This window comes from Sceloporus occidentalis, unplaced genomic scaffold (assembly GCF_023333645.1).
Source record: "Sceloporus occidentalis isolate IW3139 unplaced genomic scaffold, rSceOcc1.0.p SCAF_2, whole genome shotgun sequence".
Taxonomy (NCBI): domain Eukaryota; kingdom Metazoa; phylum Chordata; class Lepidosauria; order Squamata; family Phrynosomatidae; genus Sceloporus; species Sceloporus occidentalis.
In genome coordinates this window covers 2,564,058-2,585,992 of record NW_028316982.1, presented here as the reverse complement: position 1 = coordinate 2,585,992, position 21,935 = coordinate 2,564,058, and positions in this window count along the sequence as shown.

Genomic DNA, 21,935 nt, shown 5'->3' with positions numbered 1-21,935 from the left:
ACATAGAATCATAGAGTTGGAAGAGACCGCAAGGGCCATCCAGTCCAACCCCCTTCTGCCATGCAGGAAATCCAAATCAAAGCTGGGTGAGGGAAAACAGACTCAGTCTGAATCCAGAGAAAACAGAAGTACTCATGATAGGTTCTCCAGGTCCGGGAAAGGAGATTTCTCCACCTGTCCTGAATGGGGTCACGCTCCCCTTGAAGGACTCAGTTCGCAGTCTGGGGGTGCTGAATCTGGACTCATCGCTCCACCTCACATCTCAGGTGGATGCGACAGTCAGGAGCACCTGTTACCAGCTTCAGCTGATACGCCAGCTGCGACCCTACCTGGGCCGGGAGGACCTTGAAATGGTGGTGCATGCTCTGGTGACCTCTCGGTTGGATTTCTGTAATGCGCTCTACATGGGGCAACCCTTGTACCAAACCCGGAAGCTTCAACTAGTACAGAACATGGCAGCAAGGCTATTCACTGGATGCTTCAGGACTAGCCACATAACACCTATTTTGCAAGATCTTCATTGGCTGCCCATTCGCTTCCAGGCACAATACAAGGTGTTGGTTATTACCTATAAAGCCCTAAATGGCTTGGGCCCAGGGTACTTGAAGGACAGCATCTCCCCATATAATCTGCCCCACACTCTCAGGACGGTCGGGAAGCAATTATTAAGGGTTCCTAAAACGAGATATACTTCATCCTCTTGTTCAGCCAGGTGTCCTCCATGATCCTATATTTGTGCATTTCATTTTTCTGCCCTAAGTGCAGTACCTTACATTTCTCCTTGTTGAAATTCATTTTGTTAGCTTTGGCCCAGCTTTCTAATCTATTCAGGTCATTTTGAATGTTGATCCTGTCCTCTGGGGTATTAGATACTCTTCCTAATTTGGTGTCATCTGCAAATTTGATGAGTATGCCCCCAATTCTGTCATCCAAGTCATTGATAAAGATGTTGAACAGCCCTGGGCCCAGGACAGAGCCCCACTGGACACCCCCCTGGTCACTTCTCTCCAGGATGAAAAGGAGCCATTGTTGAGCACCCTTTCGATTCGGCCGGTCAACCAATTACAAATCCATTTAACAGTTACTTTGTCTAGCCCACATTTTACAAGCTTGTTTGCAAGAATGTCATGGGAAACCTTGTCAAAGGCCTTACTGAAATCAAGATATACTATATCCACAGCATTCCCTTCATCTACCAAGCTGGTAATTTTATCAAAGAAAGAGATTAGATTTGTCTGGCATGACTTCTTTCTCTGAAACCCATGTTGACTCTTTGTGATTATGGCATTGCCTTCTAGATGTTCACAGACTCTCTGTTTAATGTTCTGCTCCAGAATCTTTCCTGGTATTGATGTCAGACTAACTGGACGATGATTGTTGGGATCCTCTTTTCCCCCCTTTTTGAAGATGGGGACAACGTTTGCCCTCCTCCAGTCTGCTGAGATTTCTCCTCTTCTCCAGGAGTTCCCAAAGATTATTGCCAATGGCTCTAATATTACACGGGTAATCTTTAGTTATAATCATCTTAAAATGCTTTGGCTTGATTAATTAATTTTTAAATTTTTAAAGACTTAAATCACATAATCCTCTAACAACCTATAATTAGACCCATGCCTTGATTTCTTCCTGTCTGGACTACTGTAATGTACTCTAGGGCTGCATCTACAATGTAGAATTAATGCAGTTTGACACTCCTTCAACTATGGAATTCTGGGATTTGTAGTTTTCTGAGATATTTATCCACCCCTGTAGAGAGATCTGCTGCCACAACAAACTATAAATCCCAAGGTTCCATAGGGTGGGGCTAGGGCAGTTAAAGTGGTGCCAAACTGCATTAATTCTGCCGTGTAACAACAGCAGCGATGGGTCTGGCTTCAGAAACTGTGCAAAAACTTCATCAGGTCCAAAATGCTGCAGCCAGAATGATGAACAGAATCAGTTATAGGGAGCATCTAATTTCCTTGTTAAACCAGTTTCATTGTGCTCTCCTTTCAGCAGTGGACAAAGACCTTTTGGCTTAAGTAGGTGCTTATAGACAACAGCAATACCTTTGACTGCATTGATCATGAAAAGCTATGGAACGCTTTCAAAGACATGGGAGTGTCAAGACATCTGATAGCCCTGATGAGGAATCTGTACTCAGGGCAAGGGGCCACTGTTAGAACAGAATATGGAGAAAGAGAATGATTCCCAGTTGGCAAGAGGGTCAGGCAAAGCGGCATATTGCCACCCTACTTGTTCAGCTTGTACTCAGAAGCCATCATACAAAGAGCAGGTTTAAAAGAAAGAGGAGTAAAGATAGGAGGAAGAAACATCAAGAATCAAAGGCCCAAGTAGCGGTGTCCAGGTGGCGATTTTAGTGTTAGGGACCACACAGCAACCACATGGTCCCTAACCCTAGCACGTCACGGCATTGTAATGGTGGCCTCCCATCCATATAGGGGGGCGCCATCATGATGTAAGTGACGTGCATTGTATAGACGTTGTTGTGTGTTGCTTATGTCACTAGTGCGCCAATGGCGTACTCATGATGTCCATGCAGCTTCTGAAGAAGAACCTGTTTTTTCTGGGTTCTTTTTGGGGCGAAGGGACACCGTGCAGTTTGGCTGCTGTGGCGTCCCTCCCGAGGAAAGCCAGCCACCTCCAGTCCGCCCTTTCGGGATGGTTTGTTTCATGCCTAAGATATTCAGATGACACCATATTACTAGCAGAAAACATTATAGATTTGGAACAATGACTAAGGAAGGTCAAGGAAGAAAGTGTAAAGGCAAGCTTTTTGCTGAACATAAAATGTAAAATAATGACTTTGGAGGAGTTACATTAGTTCAACCTAGACGATGAGGGAATTGAAATAGTTAAAGAGTTCTCATACCTTCGATCAAACACTGATCAGTAAGGAAGACTCACCGGATGAGTCTGATGGGGTTACATCCATTCTATATAATACACCCATTCCCATCTTGAATACTGCCAGACTATGATTTCACCCATAGATGTGGAATCACTTTCCCCCAGAGGCTAGATTTGGCCTATATTAGGTCCCCCAAACCCTTGCTTAGTGTGCTGGTTTGGATTCCATGGGGGCATTCTGGCCTGGTACAGATGGATGAAAAGTGCTGTCCTGTGGGCAGAGTGAGGACTGAGTGTCCCCACACTCAAGGTCCTCACTGTGCTGCCCGGGAGCCATCTTGGCACGCATCTGTTCAGATGGTGTGCACCAAGATGATGCCCCTTTGGTGCAGCGCCCAAATGGTGCTGCACCAAAGGGGCATCATCAAGCTGCGCGGGAGTGGCTATGGCGTCCCTTTGTGGGCAAAAAAAGGAGCTGGAGAAACAGCTCCTTTTTGTGCTCTGCAGAGGCTGCATTGGTGCTGTGGTGTGCATTTGCCGCGGCACCGATCCAGGGCAGAAAGGGGCAGCGTCTGGTTCATCTCCGCTCATCGGAACGGCCGTGTCTCACTCCATACAACCCAATTGGATTTGGAAGCAAGTCTCACGTTTGTGTATCGCCATTAGTCCAGCCTCTACTCTTTTCCAAGTTAACCACTGATTTCCTGAGCCTTGTATGACTGTGTGTGAGGTTATAACTTGCTGTAGGATTTTCCTCAATAAAAAGAAACCTTTACTTACAAGAATTCTGCCTCTGCACAATTCCTTTGAGTCCACGCTTCTCTTGGTATACAAAAGGGAGGCAATCTCAAGGGTTATTTGTAGCCTAACTGGCTCTGAGCTAAAGTAAAATTCCCCTACATAGATTTTTTTGGCTACAGTAGGTTTGCCTAAAGGTCGGAAATGACTTGAAGACACACAAAAACAACACATTTTGTATCTTGTAACTTCTTAGTGTGCCTGAAGTGAAGTACCCTTTGCTATGTAGATCCCTCTTTCGAGTAAAGCTTCCTTTTTGAGACTTCCTCTCTTCATATCTTCATGTGACTTTGGCTTGGTGTGTGTGTGTGTGTGTGTGTGTGTGTGTTTTGCCCCCTGCAGAAACGGTAGCACATGAAGACTTTTCTCATGTGTTGGGGGAAGCACAAGGCAAGTTTGCATTAGTAATTCCTCACTGAATTACTAGTCAAGGGGGTTAAAATTAGTGGATGGTGGCATTGTAAATGATGGCTAGCAGTTGTATTCCTACTCAACAGAAGCAGGAATGAGGCTGATGAGATGACAACATGCCATGTTGTGTTTTGTGTTTTGACTCCTTGGCACTGCTTACTTTTGATTCACTTATTTTGATTGTTAGCAGTGACTCACTGTTCACTCAGATGAATGTTGCAATGCAGCCATAGTCGTACCAGCAGACATCAGGTGCATATGCATGATGCTTGCACAAATACATGGTCTGGATGGTTAGCTCTTCTGCACACTAAGCCAAAGGCCTTTTGTGGCTGTAATGTCAGTAAGATGATAGGAAAAGGAGGAGACATATCCCCCAAACTGGTGTTAAGGATCTGGCTCACAAGGATTGAAACAGTTGGAGGGGGACCCAAAAGGTACAACGAGAGGACTGTCACCATTGACCGTCACTATTGCCCCCCACCATCAGCAGAAGAGGAGACTGAGGATAATTGACAAGCTGGAACATGTCCAGAGAAGGGCAAGCATCTGAGTTGTGTTTGTGAGTTTTCTATAGCCTCTGCAGTGGGTCTTCGGAGACTTGGTTGCATTGTGTCCTCTACCATTCTTGTTAATTTTTACCTCCACATTTTGTCATTATTTCTTATGAATGCTCTTTTAATTAGGCCAGTCTTGCTACTTAAACCTCTAAAGGTAGGAGAATGGTGCAGGATATGTTGATGATTGTGTTCCTAGCAAGAAAAAAAAGTTGCTTGTTACTAATATAATTCAGTTTATGGAAGGGGAGAAAGACTTAACAATTCACTTTGAAGTATTAGCTACAGAAGGAAAGATTGAAAAGAGACTTATTTTAAAATTTATTTTAAAAAGGCTATCCTGAATGAATTGCCATCTTACATACTGACCCAAAGACGTGGGAAACAATGCTTCTCCAATATATTGAAGGACAATAAAACATTTGGCTGGTCGTGAGCAAAAGAAATGGAAAGAACCTGAGACTGCGAAAGCCTTTTCCATGTTTGCAAAAGTTCCTGTCTGCTTAAATTGTTCCATTTACAGTCATTTGTTTCATCTTCTCTTGCCTGTACAAGAGAATTCCACTTTGAGTTTTTACATATTACATTGTTTTGTACATATTTGTCTTTTGTTTTCTATTTAAATCATTGGGCCCGTACAGACAGGTCAAATAAAGCTGCTTCAGGTCACTTTGGAGGTATGCTGTTTAAATGATGTCCTTAGTACTGGAGCATGGACTCTTAGGATGCATGCCTCATTTAAACAGCATACCTCCAAAGTGACTCAAAGCAGCTTTATTTTGGCCTGTCTGTATGGGGCTATTGTATCTGAATCAGACGTGTTTACTGTTTCTTTAAACTGGTTCTATAAGACAGAAGTATTTGTGTTTTAGAAGGAGCCCTGGTGGCTCAGTGGTTCAGTGCCTGCCCTGCAGCCACTCACTCACAAACCATAAGGCTGCGAGTTCAATACCAGCGAAAGGGCTCAAGCTCGACTCAGGCTTGCATCCTTCTGGGGAGGTTGCCAAAATGAATACCCTGTTTATTGGGGGCAATTGGTTTACACTTTGTAAACCACTTAGGGAGTGCTTAAGTGCACTGATAAGCAGTATAGAAATGTACTTGCTATTGCTATTGATCAAATGTCTGGAGAATGATTTAATGAGCTTGGAGAAGAGAAGACAGAGGTGACATGATAACCATGTTTAACTATGTAGCCAAGACACTAATTAGGGAGATTTATAATTAGCTCACTATTGTGAGTGGGCCAGCTACAAAGACCCGGCAAAATTGCTTCCCAATTTGTATACTGAGAAGACTGGAGAATTTCTAAGACACGAAGCAGAGAATGTCTCCTCTAATTAGGCTTACTAGCGCACACACATTCATCCAAGGCTCAGGAAATCAGGAGTTAGTGTGGGATAGAACCATAGGCAGTGCTATGGGTGATAATTACCAGAAACGAGGCTGGCCTCCGGGGTCCAATTAGCTGAGGTAGCAAAGACACAAGCGTTCAGAGAGCGTAGGTTTGAATGGAAATGCCGGAGCTAAATCATGGAGTCAGTCTGCCTACCAAAATAGCACACTGAGAAGAGAAATCTGGGAGTTTTTAAAGGGCAAAATTGAGCCCTGGCAGAAGGTGTGTACTTGCTTGGATGGCACCTGGACGGAGGTGTCTGATTGTCTAGGTGAGATAATCCAGTTTGACAACAGTCGTGGGAAGGAGCTAAATAGATCAACTTGGGCAAACATTGCACATCCTCCTGGTTGTTTGGATGGAATGATAGTCTCATTAGTGACTCCCAAATTATCTGGAAGGTATTGTTTGGTGAAGCGGACCTCACCTGGGTGTGGTGTGTCCATGTCCCCTCGACTTGGGGATAATGGCGGACATCAGACCAGAGTTTATCTGGGGCCATGTGGTATATCATTTACCAAAATTTCAGAAAAATGCATTGCCGGTAACAACTATCTGAAGGGATGTCATGTAGAAAAATGGAGTGAGCTTGTTTTCTGCTGCTTCAGAAATTGGGAGGTGAAACAATGGATTCAAATTACAAGAAAAGAGATTCCACCTGGACATTAGGAAGAACTACTTTAAGAGCTGTTCAACAATGGAAGACCTCATAGAATCATAGACTTGGAAGGGACCCCAAGGGCCATCCAGTTCAACCCCCTTCTTCTGCCATGCAGGAACTCTCAATCAACGCACTTCTGACAGATGACTATTCAGCCTCTGTTTAAAGACCTTCGGAGAAGAAGATTCCATCACCCTCCGAGGGAGTGAGTCCCACCATCAAACAGACCTTACTTTCAGTAAGAGGGTGGTGGAACCGTGGTTCACAAACTTTGGTTCTCCAGGTGTTTTGGACTTCCCCTTCCAGAATTCCTGACTCTTGGCCTAGCAGGCTGGGGCTTCTGGGCACTGAAGTCCAAAACACTTGGAGGACAAAAGTTTGGAAATTAGGGCAACTGTAAGAACTTTCCTGATGTACACTGCCTCAGTCGCTGGTAGATTCCATTTAACCAGCGATATTTAAGCAGAGGTTGGATGGCCACCTCTCAGGAATGCTTTAGATATGGCATTCTCGGCTCGCAGAGGTGTGTGGCCATTGGGGTTCCTTCCAACTCTATAAGTCTCTGCAGTCTGAGGTGGCACAAACAACCTTGACTGGTAAACATGGGGTGGTGGGTAGAGAATAGAATTGGACCAATTCTGGTAGAATCATAGAATCCTAGAGTTGGAAGAGACCACAAGGGCCATGCAGGAAATCTCAATAAAAGGACCCCCGACAAATGGCCATCTGTTTAAAGACCTTCAAAGGAGGAGACTGTACCAAAATCTCTGAAAAAGTGGGTTCCACTGTCGAATAGCACTCACTGTAAAGAAGTTTCTCCTAATGTTTAGGTGGAATCTCTTTTCCTGGAGCTTGCATCCATTGCTCCATTGTATCCCATTCTCTCAAGCAGCATAAAACAAGCTTGCTCCTTCCTCAGTATGACATCCCTTCAAGTATTTAAACAGGGCTTTCAGATCACCTCTTAACCTTCTGTTCTCCAGGCTAAACATCCCCAGCTCCCTGAGTTGTTCCTCATAGGACATGGTTTCCAGACCCTTCACCATTTTAGTTGCCCTCCTTTGGATACATGGCTCCAGTTTCTCAACATCATTTTTAAATTGTGGTGCCCAGAAGTTGTGGTCTACTTGGACTCCTAGATCCCTTTCACACACATAAGTCTCCTTAAGCCAGGTGTCCCCCATCCTATATCTATGCATTTCATTTTTCCACCCTAAGTGCAGTACCTTACATTTCTCCATGTTGAAATTCATTTTGTTAGCTTTGTCCCAGCTTTCTAATCTATTCAGGTCTTCTTGAACTTTGATCCTGTCCTCTGGGATATTAGCTACTCCTCCTGATCTCATGTCATCTGCAAATTTCATAAGCATGCCCTCAATTCTTTCATCCAAGTAATTGATACTGATGTTGAATAGGACTGGACCCAGGACAGATCCCTGTGGCACCCCACCCCAATGGTAGGAGGCAAGGACCTTAAATCAGGGCTATAATTATATCAAAACTTAATTTGAATTGTTGCAATGGAATGGCTTATTTTCCTGCCAGGAATTCTCTTCCATAACCTGTTTGTGTCGTCCACTCAGTAATTGGCTGCAAAGAAGTTGCTGTTTCTCAGCCATAAATTCCACTTTTGCAATGTGGGAATAGATAGCACAGATCCCCCTTTCAGCGTTGTTGCAGGGGCTATGGAAAATTGTGCTTATTAAATGAATTCAACAACAATTTAAAAACAATTTTAAAACAAAGCAAAACGACAAAACCAAAATACAAGTCACAATTCCGTGTTTAAAGGCTACTTTGGTTCGGTCATGTAAGAAGGATTGTTTTAAAATGAAATGGAAAATAAATGAAGGTAGAAGGAAGAGCTTGCGGGGGTGTAGTAAACTCAGTTTGTTAAACTGTAGGTTAGGTAATATGTTTTCCAATAACTTGAAAACACCCACCTTATATTTTTCCATGCAAATACGTTCATTGCAAAATTAGTTAATGAAATAATTGGCGGTTGAAGAAAATAAGGGATGGAGTAATTGAAACCATTTAAATTTAAAGTCTTGAAAGGGACAATTTCCCTTTCACCATTCTGCAAAGGACTCTGAGGTCATTGATTCTATGGATCCAGAAATCTGAGGCTAGGATAGGCAACATCAAAACTAGGTAAGAATAGATGGGTTGCTAGCAAAGAACTCTACATGTGTTTGTGTGCAGAGATGTTAAGGCTTCACACATTTCATTCTTGCACATAGGAATGAGGACTTTGAAAAGTTTTCTCCCCACTGCGGCAAAACTTTGTTGTGAACATTTTGGGAATGGCTGTTGAACAAAAAAAAGTGCAAAATATTGTTTGTTCCAAAAAAATGTGTGCATTATTAATAACAGGTTGCACACACCCAAACAGACACACACACCGAATATTTTGCACTAGACAGTGACTGGTGTCTTGTTCAATATTTACAAGATCATAAGCCAGTCTTGCAATCTTGTAACTCTTGGTATCTGTGCTTATGATCATTAATGACCAAACCTGGCCTCCAAAAGTCTACTTCTTAAGCCAGGAGTGTTCCAAGTGAAGGGTTGCTGAACCGCTGCAGATTGGATTGTTGGGAAAGTGTGCCTATCTCAACCACAATTCAAGAAAGATACTGGAAAGCTAGAAAGTGTCCAAAGGAGGGTCACCAAAATGGTGAAAGGTTTAGAAACCATTAAGCCCTCTGAGGAGTTGCTGAGGGAGCTGGGTATGTTTCGCCTGAAAAACAGAATCATAGAATCCTAGAGTTGGAAGAGACCCCAGGGGACATCCAGCCCAACCCCCTGCCGTGCAGGAAATCCCAATCAAAGCACCCCTGACAGATGGCCATCCAGCCTCTGCTTAAAGACCTCCAAAGAAGGAGACTCCATCACACATGTAAGTCTCCTTAAGCCAGGTGTCCGCCATCCTATATCTGTGCATTTCATTTTTCTGCCTAAGTGCAGTACCTTACATTTCTCCCTGTTGGAGTTCATTTTGTTAGCTTTGGCCCAGCTTTCTAATCTATTGAGGTCATTTTGAATTTTGATCCTGTCCTCTGTGGAGTATTAGCTACTCCTCCTAATTTGGTGTCATCTGCAAATTTGATGAGTGTGCCCCCAATTCTGTCATCTAAGTCATTGATAAAGATGTTGAATAGCACTGGGCCCAGGACAGAGCCCCACTGGACACCTCACTGGTCACTTCTCTCCAGGATGAAAAGGAGCCATTATTGAGAACCCTTTGGGTTCGGTCAGTCAACCAATTACAGATCCATGTAACAGTTACTTTGTCTAGTTCACATTTTACAAGCTTGTTTGCAAGAATGTCATGGGGAACCTTGTCAAAGGCCTTACTGAAATCAAGATTTACTATATCCACAGCATTCCCTTCATCTACCAAGATGGTAATTTTATCAAAGAAAAAGATTAAGAAGGTTAAGGGGTGACATGATAGCCATATTTAAACATTTGAAAGGATGTGAAGATGGAGTAAACTTGTTTTCTGCTGCTCCAGCAACTATATATATTCATGTGTAAGTCTAGAAATTTTACTGAAAATTGACCGAGTCCATGGGTCAGTGTAGGTACTGTACTTTAACTCTTATATAGAAAACAACCATCCCCTGATGAAAGGCAAGAGCATAATGCGTCCTGGGAGCATTCGCTCTCCTTTACTCTCTCATCCATCCAGACTTTAGGATGAGCACAGTTATGTCTGCTGGAATTTTATAAATAATAATAATAATAATAATAATAATAATAATAATGTTTATCAAAGGCATCATCAAAACAGTATATAATTTGCCAATGGCATACAATCTTAAAATCATAAAATATAAACTATACAAAATTAAGCAAGTTATGCAATTAAAATACAAAACTGTCAAAACAACTAATATAACCATATAATCAAATAGAGAATTATAAAACAATATTAAAATACAGTTCCAAATGCTTTAGAGAACAAAATTCTTTGGCATAGTTTTCCTTCACTGTGCCCTTCAGATCCTTTGTGACGTGCCTGTAATTTTTGCCCTCCTCTTATCTATGGGTCATATCAAAATCAATAATTTTGCTCCAAAAACCTGCCCTTGACCTAGACATGAGGCCAACTTATAGATGAGTATATATTGTAGGACACAGATCAATGAAGTCAAATAGTGATGTAAACTGATTGCTTCATTCTTCTGTTGTCTGAAGAAGGGTGGGAAATATAATTACTATTTTCCCCATATGAGAAGTGTGGGATAATTAAAAGGTCTTGTCCCTAACACAGGCCCTTATCAGATGAATGTGGAACTGGGGGTCTTGCGCACTGGGTGGTTCGAATTCGCGTTATTTCGCAAAGAACCATCATACCTGGGAGTCCTTCCGCATTGGCAGGATTCAAATTGGCCAATCCGCATTCGCGCGAAGTGCATTCAGTGCAGAATGTTTTGTCACACCGGAGCTCAACATGCGGATTGGCCGATTCGTATTGGCCGCCTCGCACATGCTCAGTGGTGCCCTGCATGGGTTGCGACCTTAAACGCTTCCGGGGTGAAAGGGGAGGTCACGTCATGACAGCCTGGTAAACAGCTGGAGAGCCAGCTCATGCACATTAACAATCGCGATACAACGTGCCCGTTACTGTTCCCTCTGTACATTCCTGCTTGGTTTTAATGTGACCTTTCCTTGCAACAAATTAGCAATGCCCGGTTCTGCGTGTGTGTGTGTGAGTGTGTGTGTATGTATTCTGGGGGGGGGGGGGTGGGGGAGGAGCAGTTCCAGCGGCTGTCAAAGAGGCTGGATGGCCATCTGTCAATGGGGATGCTTTGATTAAGAGTTCCTGCATGGCAGAAGGAGGTTGGACTGGATGGCCTTTCTTGGGGTCGCCGTGATTCCAGCGGTTTCCTCCTCCTCCTCCCGGCTTGGGATCCAGCCTGGGCTGCATCCCAGGCAGGGAACAGGCGCGGGGCCGCTAGAATCGCGGCGATCGCCGCCGTTCCAGCGGCCTCCTCCTCCTCCTCCCGGCTTGAGAGGCATCCCTGGCTGCATCCCAGGCAGGGAACAGGCGCAGGGCCCGCTGGAATCGTGGTTCCAGCAGCCTCCTCCTCCTCCTCCCGGCTTGGGAGCCAGCCTAGGCTGCCTCTCAAGCCGGGAGGAGAAGGAGGAGGCCGCTGGAACGGCGGTGATCGCCGCGATTCTAGCGGCCCCACGCCTGTTCCCTGCCTGGGATGCAGCCAGGGATGCCTCTCAAGCCGGGAGGAGAAGGAGGAGGCCGCTGGAATGGCGGCGATCGCCGCGATTCTAGCGGCCCCGCGCCTGTTCCCTGCCTGGGATACAGCCAGGGATGCCTCTCAAGCCGGGAGGAGGAGGAGGAGGCCGCTGGAACCGCCCCCCCCCCCCCCGCTTCCCTGGAACCGGCAAGAGGAAAGACCCATCGGAAGTAAAAATTGGAATCTGGGGGTCTTGCGACGGAGTTCAGGACTGGGCATTCATACCAGACCCATTCGCACTGAGATCGAACAGAGCCCCAATCCGGATATCCGCCAATCCCCTTACTCAGCGCACTGGCCAACACGCTCCAAAAAGAGGAGACAGTACGCATTCAGTTCGGCAGCTCGCGCATTCACGTGAGTGCGGATTGGGCCATTCGAATGCAGGTATGATGGTTCTTTGCGAAATAACGTGAATTCGAACCACCCAGTGCGCAAGACCCCCAGTTCCACACTCATCTGATAAGGGCCACACATTCCTTCCACCTGCTGTAGGGGAAGGGGAACTTCAGAGTGAAATTTGATGTTCTGGATGCTTTTACTGTTTTATTGCTTTCTTGCTTCAGTGCAAACAGCAGGGTTGCAATTCAGTCTGTGCATCTTGATGCAGGAAAGAGATAGCAAGCAACATAGGAAGCTGTTCTTGCCAATGCAGGTGAATGGTGAAATTGTGTGTTTCTGTTGCTTTTGCAAATGAGTGGATTCAGATTTCTCAAACCTAAAACAGAAAATATCACACAGGGGAGAATACTGGAATACTGTGACCAGTTCTGGGCACCACAATTCAGAAAGGATATTGAGAAGCAGGAGCGTGTCCAAAGGAGGGTGACCAAAATGGTGGATGGTCTGGAACCAATGAAACCCTATGAGGAGAAAATTAGGGAGCTGTGGATGTTTAGCCTGGAGAAGAGAAAGTTAAGCTTGGTATTACAATCAGCCCTCTGTATGCACAGATTCAATGATCCATGGCTTGAAAATATTGTACAAATATATACATTCCAAAAAAGCAAATTTCAATTTTGCTACTTTATAAAAGGGACACCATTGTACTATGCCATTGAATTAAATAGGACTTGAGTATCCATGAATTTTGGTATCCACAGGCGGTCCTGGAACCAAGTTCAATAGCCCACTGCATTTCTTTTTGCAAAAGGATGTTGTAGGATCTTTGAGACCGAGAGAAATAGGTTTGTAGGGTATGCTTTCATGGACTGAATCTACATTGGATGACGGAGAACCTGTCTATGAAAGCTCAAATGAGATCCAACAAGCCAGAGGAGGGTGATCAGCGGTGAAGGGTGTGGAAACCATGAAGCCCCATGAAGAGAGACTTAGGGTGCTGGGTATATTTAGCCTGGAGAAGAGAAAGTTAAGGGGTGATATGACAGCCCTATTTAAGTATTTGAAGTGGTTTCATATTGAGGATGGAGCAAGCTTATTTTCTGCTGCTCCAAAGCACAGGACCCAGAGCAATGGATGCATGCTACAGTAAAAGAGATTCCACCTAAACACTAGGAGGAACTTCTTGACAGTAAGAGCTGTTTGACAGTGGAACACAATCCCTCTGATATTTTGGTGGAGTCTCCTTCTTTGGAGATCTTTAAACAGAGGCTGGATAGCCATCTGTCAGAAGTCCTTTGACTGCGAGTTCCTGCATGCTAGAAAGGGGTTGGACTTGATGTATTCCTGCATGGCAGGGATTTGGACTGGATGGCCCTTGGGGTCTCTTTCAACTCTATGATTCTATGAAACCCGTTTCTTTCTCTCAGTAAGGGGCTTGACAGACCACCCCGAAGGGGCGGCGTGACACTGCCCCTTTACTAGCCGGATTGAGGCCACAACAACGTCACGCCACTGCTCCAATCTGACCTTTTGAGGGCATAAAAAGGAGCCACAAAAGTGACTCATGTGGATGCAACGCCAGAGGAGCGCCATAATGCCGCATGCCATGTGGAGCAGTGCGCAGTATCAGGGCGCCCTGGGGGTGGAGTCAGGCATGTGTCATGATAACATTACGCCTGCCCCCATGCCGGCCTTAATGGCCGGTGTGTACAGGGCCATAGTCCCAATGGTGCTTCCTTTTGCATACTGATATAGACTAACCCAGCAACATCTTTGGATATTATTCCTTTTTCTTTATTGAGTTTTACATTGGGTCCCTTAGCTATTCTTTTGCACCATCTTCCACTTATTGACCGAAATTGTGACATGGTTCCACCTATTGCAAAAGCCATCCCTTGGGGAACACCATGTAATTACTACTTTCTGGCAATGTTCTTCCAAATATCATTTGTTTCCTGGCAGTCCTTAAGTTGATTACAATTTCTTAACAGATGCTGGAGTGTTTTCCTTTGAGCACAAATGCTATAGAAACTTGTTTCATCACTTTATCCTGCTCTAGCTTTTGCCACCTCCTCTATTCCATGCGCATATCGGAAATGTCTTTTGGGTGAAGTAATTTCTTTTGGTTTTTAAAAATTTATTTAGGCTGCAACCCAATACATATTTAAACAGCTGAATTTGATAGGATTGTGTTTTCCCTTCTGGCTTTGCACAGGATTTCACTGTAAAATAACAGCTACAATCCTGCCTTCTAGACTCAGCTGAAGCAAGTCCGTTGAATCAATGGGATTTGCCTACATTTTGATTAATCACTCAACACTTGTTTCCCTTTATCTACTCTAAATGGGACAAACCAACAAGATTCAGGTGACATTTTTATTTCTCAGTCCTAAATGCAGACCAATGACAAGCAAAGAGGTTCAAAATCCTGCAGCACCAGGAGAACTTCTGACTGCCTATGTATTTCTGGCACAAAAAGATACAGTTGGTCCTCCACATTTGAGTTTTTTACTTTTGTGGATTTGATTATTCATGGATCTAATTGATATGTTCTCTCTAGGAATCTCTAGGTCTTCCGGTGAGACTCTGTGGTCAACGTTTGCCAGAAATTGCATTGGAGGACTTAGATATCCCTAGAGAGAATACTTCTCTAGATATTTGTAGGTCCTCCAGCACACGTTTATGGTTTACTTCTGGAAGATATTGACCAACCTAAAGAGGTTAAAAATAGTGGGGGTTTTTAATTTTAAAAATACAGTTTTTCCACTTTCATGGGAGTCATGCACCCCCAACCCCAGCAAGTGGGGAGGGCCACTGTACTTTGATATGGAAAAACAGCTACTGTGGAAATATAAATGGGCAAAAAAGGAGATACATGAGACAGCAGCAACTATAGAACCAGAGCACTAATCTCCCATGTGAGCAAAATTATGCTCAAAACACTGCAATATATAGGCTCCAGCCATACATGGAGACAGAAATCCCAGAGGTCCAAGCAGGGCTCAGGAAAGGAAGAGGCACCAAGGACCACATTGCAAATATACAATGGCTAATGGAGCGTATTAGGGAGTTCCAAAAGAAAATCAGCATGTGTTTTATAGACCATAGCCAGTGTTTAATAGGCTGCATAGATCATGAAAGATATGTAATGGCCTTAAACTCATGGGAGTGCCACCACATCTGATAGTCCTAATGAGGAATCTGAACCCAGGACAAGAGGCTACTGTCAGGACAGATCATGGAGAAACAGAATGTTTCCCAATTGGCAAAGGGGTCAGACAAGGATGCATACTTTCAACTTACCTGTTCAACTTATATGCAGAACATTACCACACAAAGGAGTTTATCACACGTAAGGAACGCAGGCCTGGGCATGGATGTAGAAGGAGTAAAAATAGAAGGAGGGAGGAATATCAGCCATCTAAGATATGCAGACAACACTGTACTATTAGTAGAAAACATCACTGATCTAGAGCAGCTACTGCGGAAGGTCAAGGAAGAAAGTGCAAAGGCAGGCTTACTGCTGAACATAAAGAAAACAAAAACAATGACCACAGAAAATCTACATAAATTTGGTCTAAGCAGTGAGGAAATGGAAATAGTCAAAGAATTCTCAGACCTGAAATCAAACATTGATTGGAACGGGGACTGCAGCCAGGAAATGAGAAGAAGGTTAAGAATGGGGAGGGTGGCTATGCAAGAACTAGAAAAGATCCTAAAATGCAAAGATATACAACTCAGCACAGAAGTCAGAATCATAAAATCCTATGTATTCCCATAGATGGATGTGAGAGCTGGACAGTCAGGAAAGAAGATAGGAGGAAAATCAACTCATTTGAGCTGTGATGCTGGAGAAGAGTGCTGAGGATCCCATGGACAGCAGCCAAAAGGACAAACAGATGGGTCCTGGAGCAGATCAAGCCAGAAACCTCCCTGGAAGCCAAGATGACTAGACTGTCATACTTTGGACACATCATGAGAAGGCATGAATGGTTGGAAAAGACAATAATGTTAGGAAAGGTGGAGGGAAGTAGAAAGAGAGGAATGCCACATGCTAGATGGATGGACTTTATTAAAGAGACCATGAATATGAGTTTGCAGGAGCTGGGCAGAACAGTAGAGGACAAGGGGGTCTGGAGATGTCTCATCCATAGGGTCACCATGGGTTGAGATTGACGCAAAGGCAACAACAACATCAGAGGACAGAAGCAAACGTATGCCATGTCCTTATGCGAAACCGCACTGTCCGTGGAACTTCACACCGACATCACATTGGGCAGAACAACTTTGTCTTCCCATTGATTTCAGTGGAAAGGGGAAAATTAAAAAGTGGTTTCCCCAGCACCTATTACCAGCCTGCCTATGGGTGCATCTACACTGTAGACGTAATGCAATTTGACACCACTTCTAGCACTTCAGCTGCATCCTGTGGATGCCCAGAATTTGTACTTTTAAAAGGTCTTTAGCCTTCTGTGCCAAAGAAGGTTGGTGTCTCCCCAAACTGCAAATCCCAGGATTCCATAGGATGGAGCCACAACAGTTTAAAGTGGGGTCAAAGTGCATTATGTCTACAGTGTAGATGAACCTTATGTTGTCATCATGGCACGTATCACAGCCCATTTGGCAATTCTAGAATCAATGAAGCAGTGAAAAGAGGAAAAATAGACAATATTGACAGGAGTCAATGGTGTGATGCAGCGGCTAAAAAGGCCAATGTGATTCTAGGCTCCATCAATAGATGTATACTATCTAGATCAAGGGAAGTTCTAGTGCCACTCTATTTTACTTTGATCAGTTTTGGGCAAAACAATTCAAAAAGGACATTGAGAAACTGGAGCGTGTCCAAAGGAGGGCAACTAAAATGATGGAAGGTCTGGAAGCCATGCCCTACGAGGAATGCCTTAGGGAGCTGGGTATGTTTAGCCTGAAAAAGAGAACATTAAGGGGTGATATGATAGCCATGTTTAAATATTTGAAGGGGTGTCACATTGAGGAGGGAACAAGCTTGTTTTCTGCTGCTCCAGAGACTAGGACCCGAAGCAATGGATGCAAGCTACAGGAAAAGAGATTCCACCTCAACATTAGAAGGAATGTCCTGACAGTAAGAGCTGTTTAACAGTAGAACACGCTCCCTTGGAGAGTAGTTGAGTCTCCTTCTTTGGAGGTCTTTAAACAGAGGTTGGGGTGCTTTGATTGTGAGTTCCTGCATGGCAGGGCATTGGACTAGATGCCCTTGTGATCTCTCCCAGCTCTAAGGTTCTATTTTTGGTTATTATTCCTAACCGACATTAGATACCTAAATACCAGGAGGTATATTCCAATGCAATTCCAAACAATTGGAAACGAAGCAAAGTCAGCCCTGGTTAATACTTGGCTGGGAGACCACCAATGCATATCAAAGAAATATAATGATGATAATAATAATAATAATAATAATAATAATTTATATTTCCCGCCTCTCCCTGCGCATTGAGGTGGATTACAGCAATAAAACAATTTCATAGTTAAATGTGGTTAAATGCCTGTACTGCAGCCATTCACTCGAAACCACAAGGTTGCGAGTTCAAGACTAGCAAAAGGGCCCAAGCTCGACTCAGGCTTGCATCCTTCCGAGGTCGCTAAAATGAGTACCCAGACTGTTGGGGGCAAATTAGCTTACTTGCTAATTAGCTTACTAGCTGCTCACCGCTATGATCTTTGGAATAGCGGTATATAAATAAAACAAATTATTATTATTATTATTATTATTAATTATTAAAACAATAACATTACTATTCATTCACTAAAATAACAGATCATCAACTAACATTCACACTAACATTGATACAATCAGATCAGAAGCGGAGTATTTAAGGCTATATTTCAGAGAAAGGAACTGACCAAACCACCTCTAAGTATTCATTGTGTAAGAAAACTCCCTGAAACTCATGGGGTCACCATAAGTCGACAGTCAACCTGAAGGGACACAAAACACACACACACACAGAGGTTCATCACCTTAGATGTTTGGATTAAAGCGTGAAGCAGATTTGTGATCCCAGTGACATGAGGGACATCCACCCCTCCTGAGATGAGTATATTCTCACAAACGACAAGGTTGTGAGTTCAAAACCAGCCGGGGGCTCAGGGTCTACTCAGTTAGCATCTTTTGGAGGTCGCTAAATGAGTCTGCAGCTTGTTGGGGGGCAATGAGCTTACACATTTTAAACTACTTAGGGAGTGCTTAAGTGCACAGTATAGAAAATGTACTTGCTATTGCTACCATAACCCTGTTTAAAAATTGCTTAGATGTATGTTCCAACATGTTTTGCAAGGGCAATGCACCAAGCGCACCAGATCTCATCTGGTCTTGGGAGCCATGCAGGGACAGCCTACAGATCAGCCAATAGGTTTCCCATTAGAGACCTATAACAAATACCAGGTTCTGGAGACCATGGGCCTTTACAGACCGGCTTGAAAGGCCGTCCTGGGGGCAGAGTCTGCATTCTCATGATGCATGCCTGACTCTGCCCCGCCAGGGCGCCCTGATGCCATGCGCCACTCCAGATGGCACGCGGCATCATGGTGCACCTCTGGCGCTATGTCCAGATGATGCAGTGCTGAAGGGGCATCATGTAGGTATGCTGCTGCAGCTATGCTGCCCTTTTGAGGCGCAAAAAGGATCTGCTTTTTGCAGCTCCTTTTTGCACCCTCGAAAGGCTGGATCAGGGCTGCTGTGTGAGGTTGCCACAGCCTCGATCTGGTGTGAAAAGGGGCGGCCTGTAGAGCCCCTCTGTTTCAGAGGAAGGAACTGGCCAAACCACATCAGAGGATTCCTTGCCTGTAGTTGTTGTTGTTGTTGTGGGCCTTCAAGTCTTTTCCGACTTACGGCAACCCTATCATGAGGGTTTCTTGGCAAGGCATGCTCAGAAGAGGCTTTCCCTTGTCCCTGAAACTGAGAGAGTATGACTTGCCCAAGGTCACACACTGGGTTTTCGTGGGTGAGCTGGGAACTGTCCCCTGGTCTCCAGAGTCGTAGTCCAACACTCCAGCCCCGGTGCCACACTGGCTCTATTCCTTGCCTCACCCTACGAAATTCATGGGGTTGCCTTAAATCAGCAGATGACGTGAAGGCACAGATACCGTATATTCCAGCATATAAGACAACTGGGCGTATAAGACGACCCCCAAATTTACAACTTAAAATAGAGTGTTTGGGATATACTCACTGTATAAGACCACCCTTCTCTTCCATGATAAGTTAGAAAGGAGCTGAAGGTGCACACAGCAGCAGCAGCAGCAGCAGCAGCAGCAGCAGCAGCAGCGACAGAGGAGAAAGAGGGGGGAGGAGAAAAAAGGAGAAGGAGAAAGAAGAAAAGGAGGGGAAGAGGGGGGAGACTCCACTACACTCTGAGGAAGGAGTGTGTTCCACATTTGAAATAACAGCATACACAACGTTATTTCACCCGCCTCGACAAGTCCTCCCGCCCTTCCTCTTGGTGCATCTACACTTTAGAATTAATGCAGTTTGACACCACTGTAAGAGCTGCTGCTCCATCCTATTGGAATCCTAGGATCTGTAGTTTTATAATGTCTTTTGCCTTCTCTGCCCAAAGAATGCCAGGGGGGCACTGCTCCAAACTACAAACCCCAGGGATTCTGTATGGATGGAGCCATGGCAGTTCAAGTGGCTCCTATTGGAATCAAAGCCCAGGAAGCATTGTGCCAAATAGAAACGTGTTCGGCTGCAACTGCACTGCAGAAATAATCCAGTTTGACACCCTTTTAACTGCCCTGGCTCAGTGCTATGGAATCCTGGGAATTCTAGTTTTCTGAGACATTTAATCTTCTCTCTCAGGAAACTTTGGTGTGACAACAAACTACAATTCCCAGGATTTCATAGCACTGGGCCATGGCAGTTAAAACGGTATGAAACTGGATTGTCTCTGGAATGAAGATGCAGCCTGAGTTGGATCCAAGACACACTGCAGAAATAATCCAGTTTGAGACTGCTTTAGCTGCCTTGGCTCAGTGCTAGGGAACCCTGGGAAGTGTAGTTTTGTGAGACATTGAGCCTTCTCTGTCAGAAAGAGCTCTGATGCCACAATGAACTACAATTCCCATGCATCTGAGGAAGTAAGTCTAGGAAAGCTGCCAACTTTTCTTTCAAAGGTGCTACAAGATCTCTCTCTCTATCATCATCATCATCATCACCATTATTGTTATCATTATTAAATCCAAATGCACCTGCAGAACTGGACTTAAATTGGCAACACTGATTATGCTGTAGACTCATTCTCTGGGGCTGGGATCTGGAAGTGTGGAGGCAATTCCCTTGAAAAACCAGGGAATCCTGGGAATTGTAGTTTGTGAGGGCAGGGGGGCAACCACTGTCCTCTCTCTGATTGGCTGTTAGTGTGACTCCATCCAAACAGGATTGGTTGCTCTGTAGCCTGGCTCTCAGAGGGACTCAGGGGCTGAGAGAGAGAGCGCCTTTTCTGAGGGTGGGGTGGCGACCACTCTCCAGCCCTCTCTCTGATTGGCTGAAAACTGTGAGTGTGTGACTCCAAAGGATTGGTTGCTCTCTAGCCAGCCTCACTCTCAGGCTGGAGCGAGAAGAAAAGGAAGAAAAAGGGAAGGAGGGAGGGAGAGAAGGAAGGAGGGGGAAAGAAAGGGAGGGAAGGGAAGGAAGGAAGGAACGGAGGAGGACCCTCCTTTGCCTTTGAGAGAAGGCTTCCCTGCCAGGGCTCTCTTTAGGACCCAGGGGCTTTCCGGCATACAAGACGGCCCCCGACTTTGGGGAAGATTTTCCTGGGCTAAAAAGTCGTCTTGTACGCCGGAAAATACGGTACATAGAAACAGTGGAAGATGGAAAATACGATCTGGGACAGCAATGGTAAGATATGGGACAGCAATTATAAGGAGGTATCAGACAGCTCTCTTTCCGCCAAAATAAGGCATACCCATAAAATAAGTCGTATCAGGATTTCTAAGTATTTGTGCAATATAAGCCATACCCTGAAAATAAGACATAGTGATAGGGCCGGTGCAGAACGGAAGGGGGCAGAATGGGGATATCACCCATCTTACCGCACGGGGGAATGGCACGAGAATGCCACCGCCGCCGCCGCCGCCGGAAGTCCCCATTTCGTTCCTCATCCGTCCCACAGAGGCCAATTTTCAAGAACAGTATTGCTCAACATGAAACATTGAGGCCGATGGTTCTAAAGGAAACGGAGTCGCAAGAAATTCAGAATGGACTTCCGTGTTTGGAGAATTATGACGATGTTCCAGAAGAAGACGACTTAACTATATTTGAATACATGTAGATTGTTGTTCCGTACTTAATAAAAAGAAGACATCGCCTGAAAATAAGCCATAGTGTGTCTTCTTGAGAAAAAATAAAGATAAGACAGTGTCTTATTTTCGAGGAAACACAGTAGCTCCTGCCATATGTTGACTTTATTGCCACAATTATAAAATGAGATTGCTGTGTTGGCTTCATTCTGTCTGTGCAAACTTATATCAAGAAATCAATGGAGAGGCACTTGCTCAATCCATTTCCCCACCCTATTAGCAGATCATGAGCCACTCATTAATTATAATCATAATGATTATGTTGCCCACTTTCTGTTTTTATGATGCTTCCACATCTCTTTAATCTTGTATTTCCCATC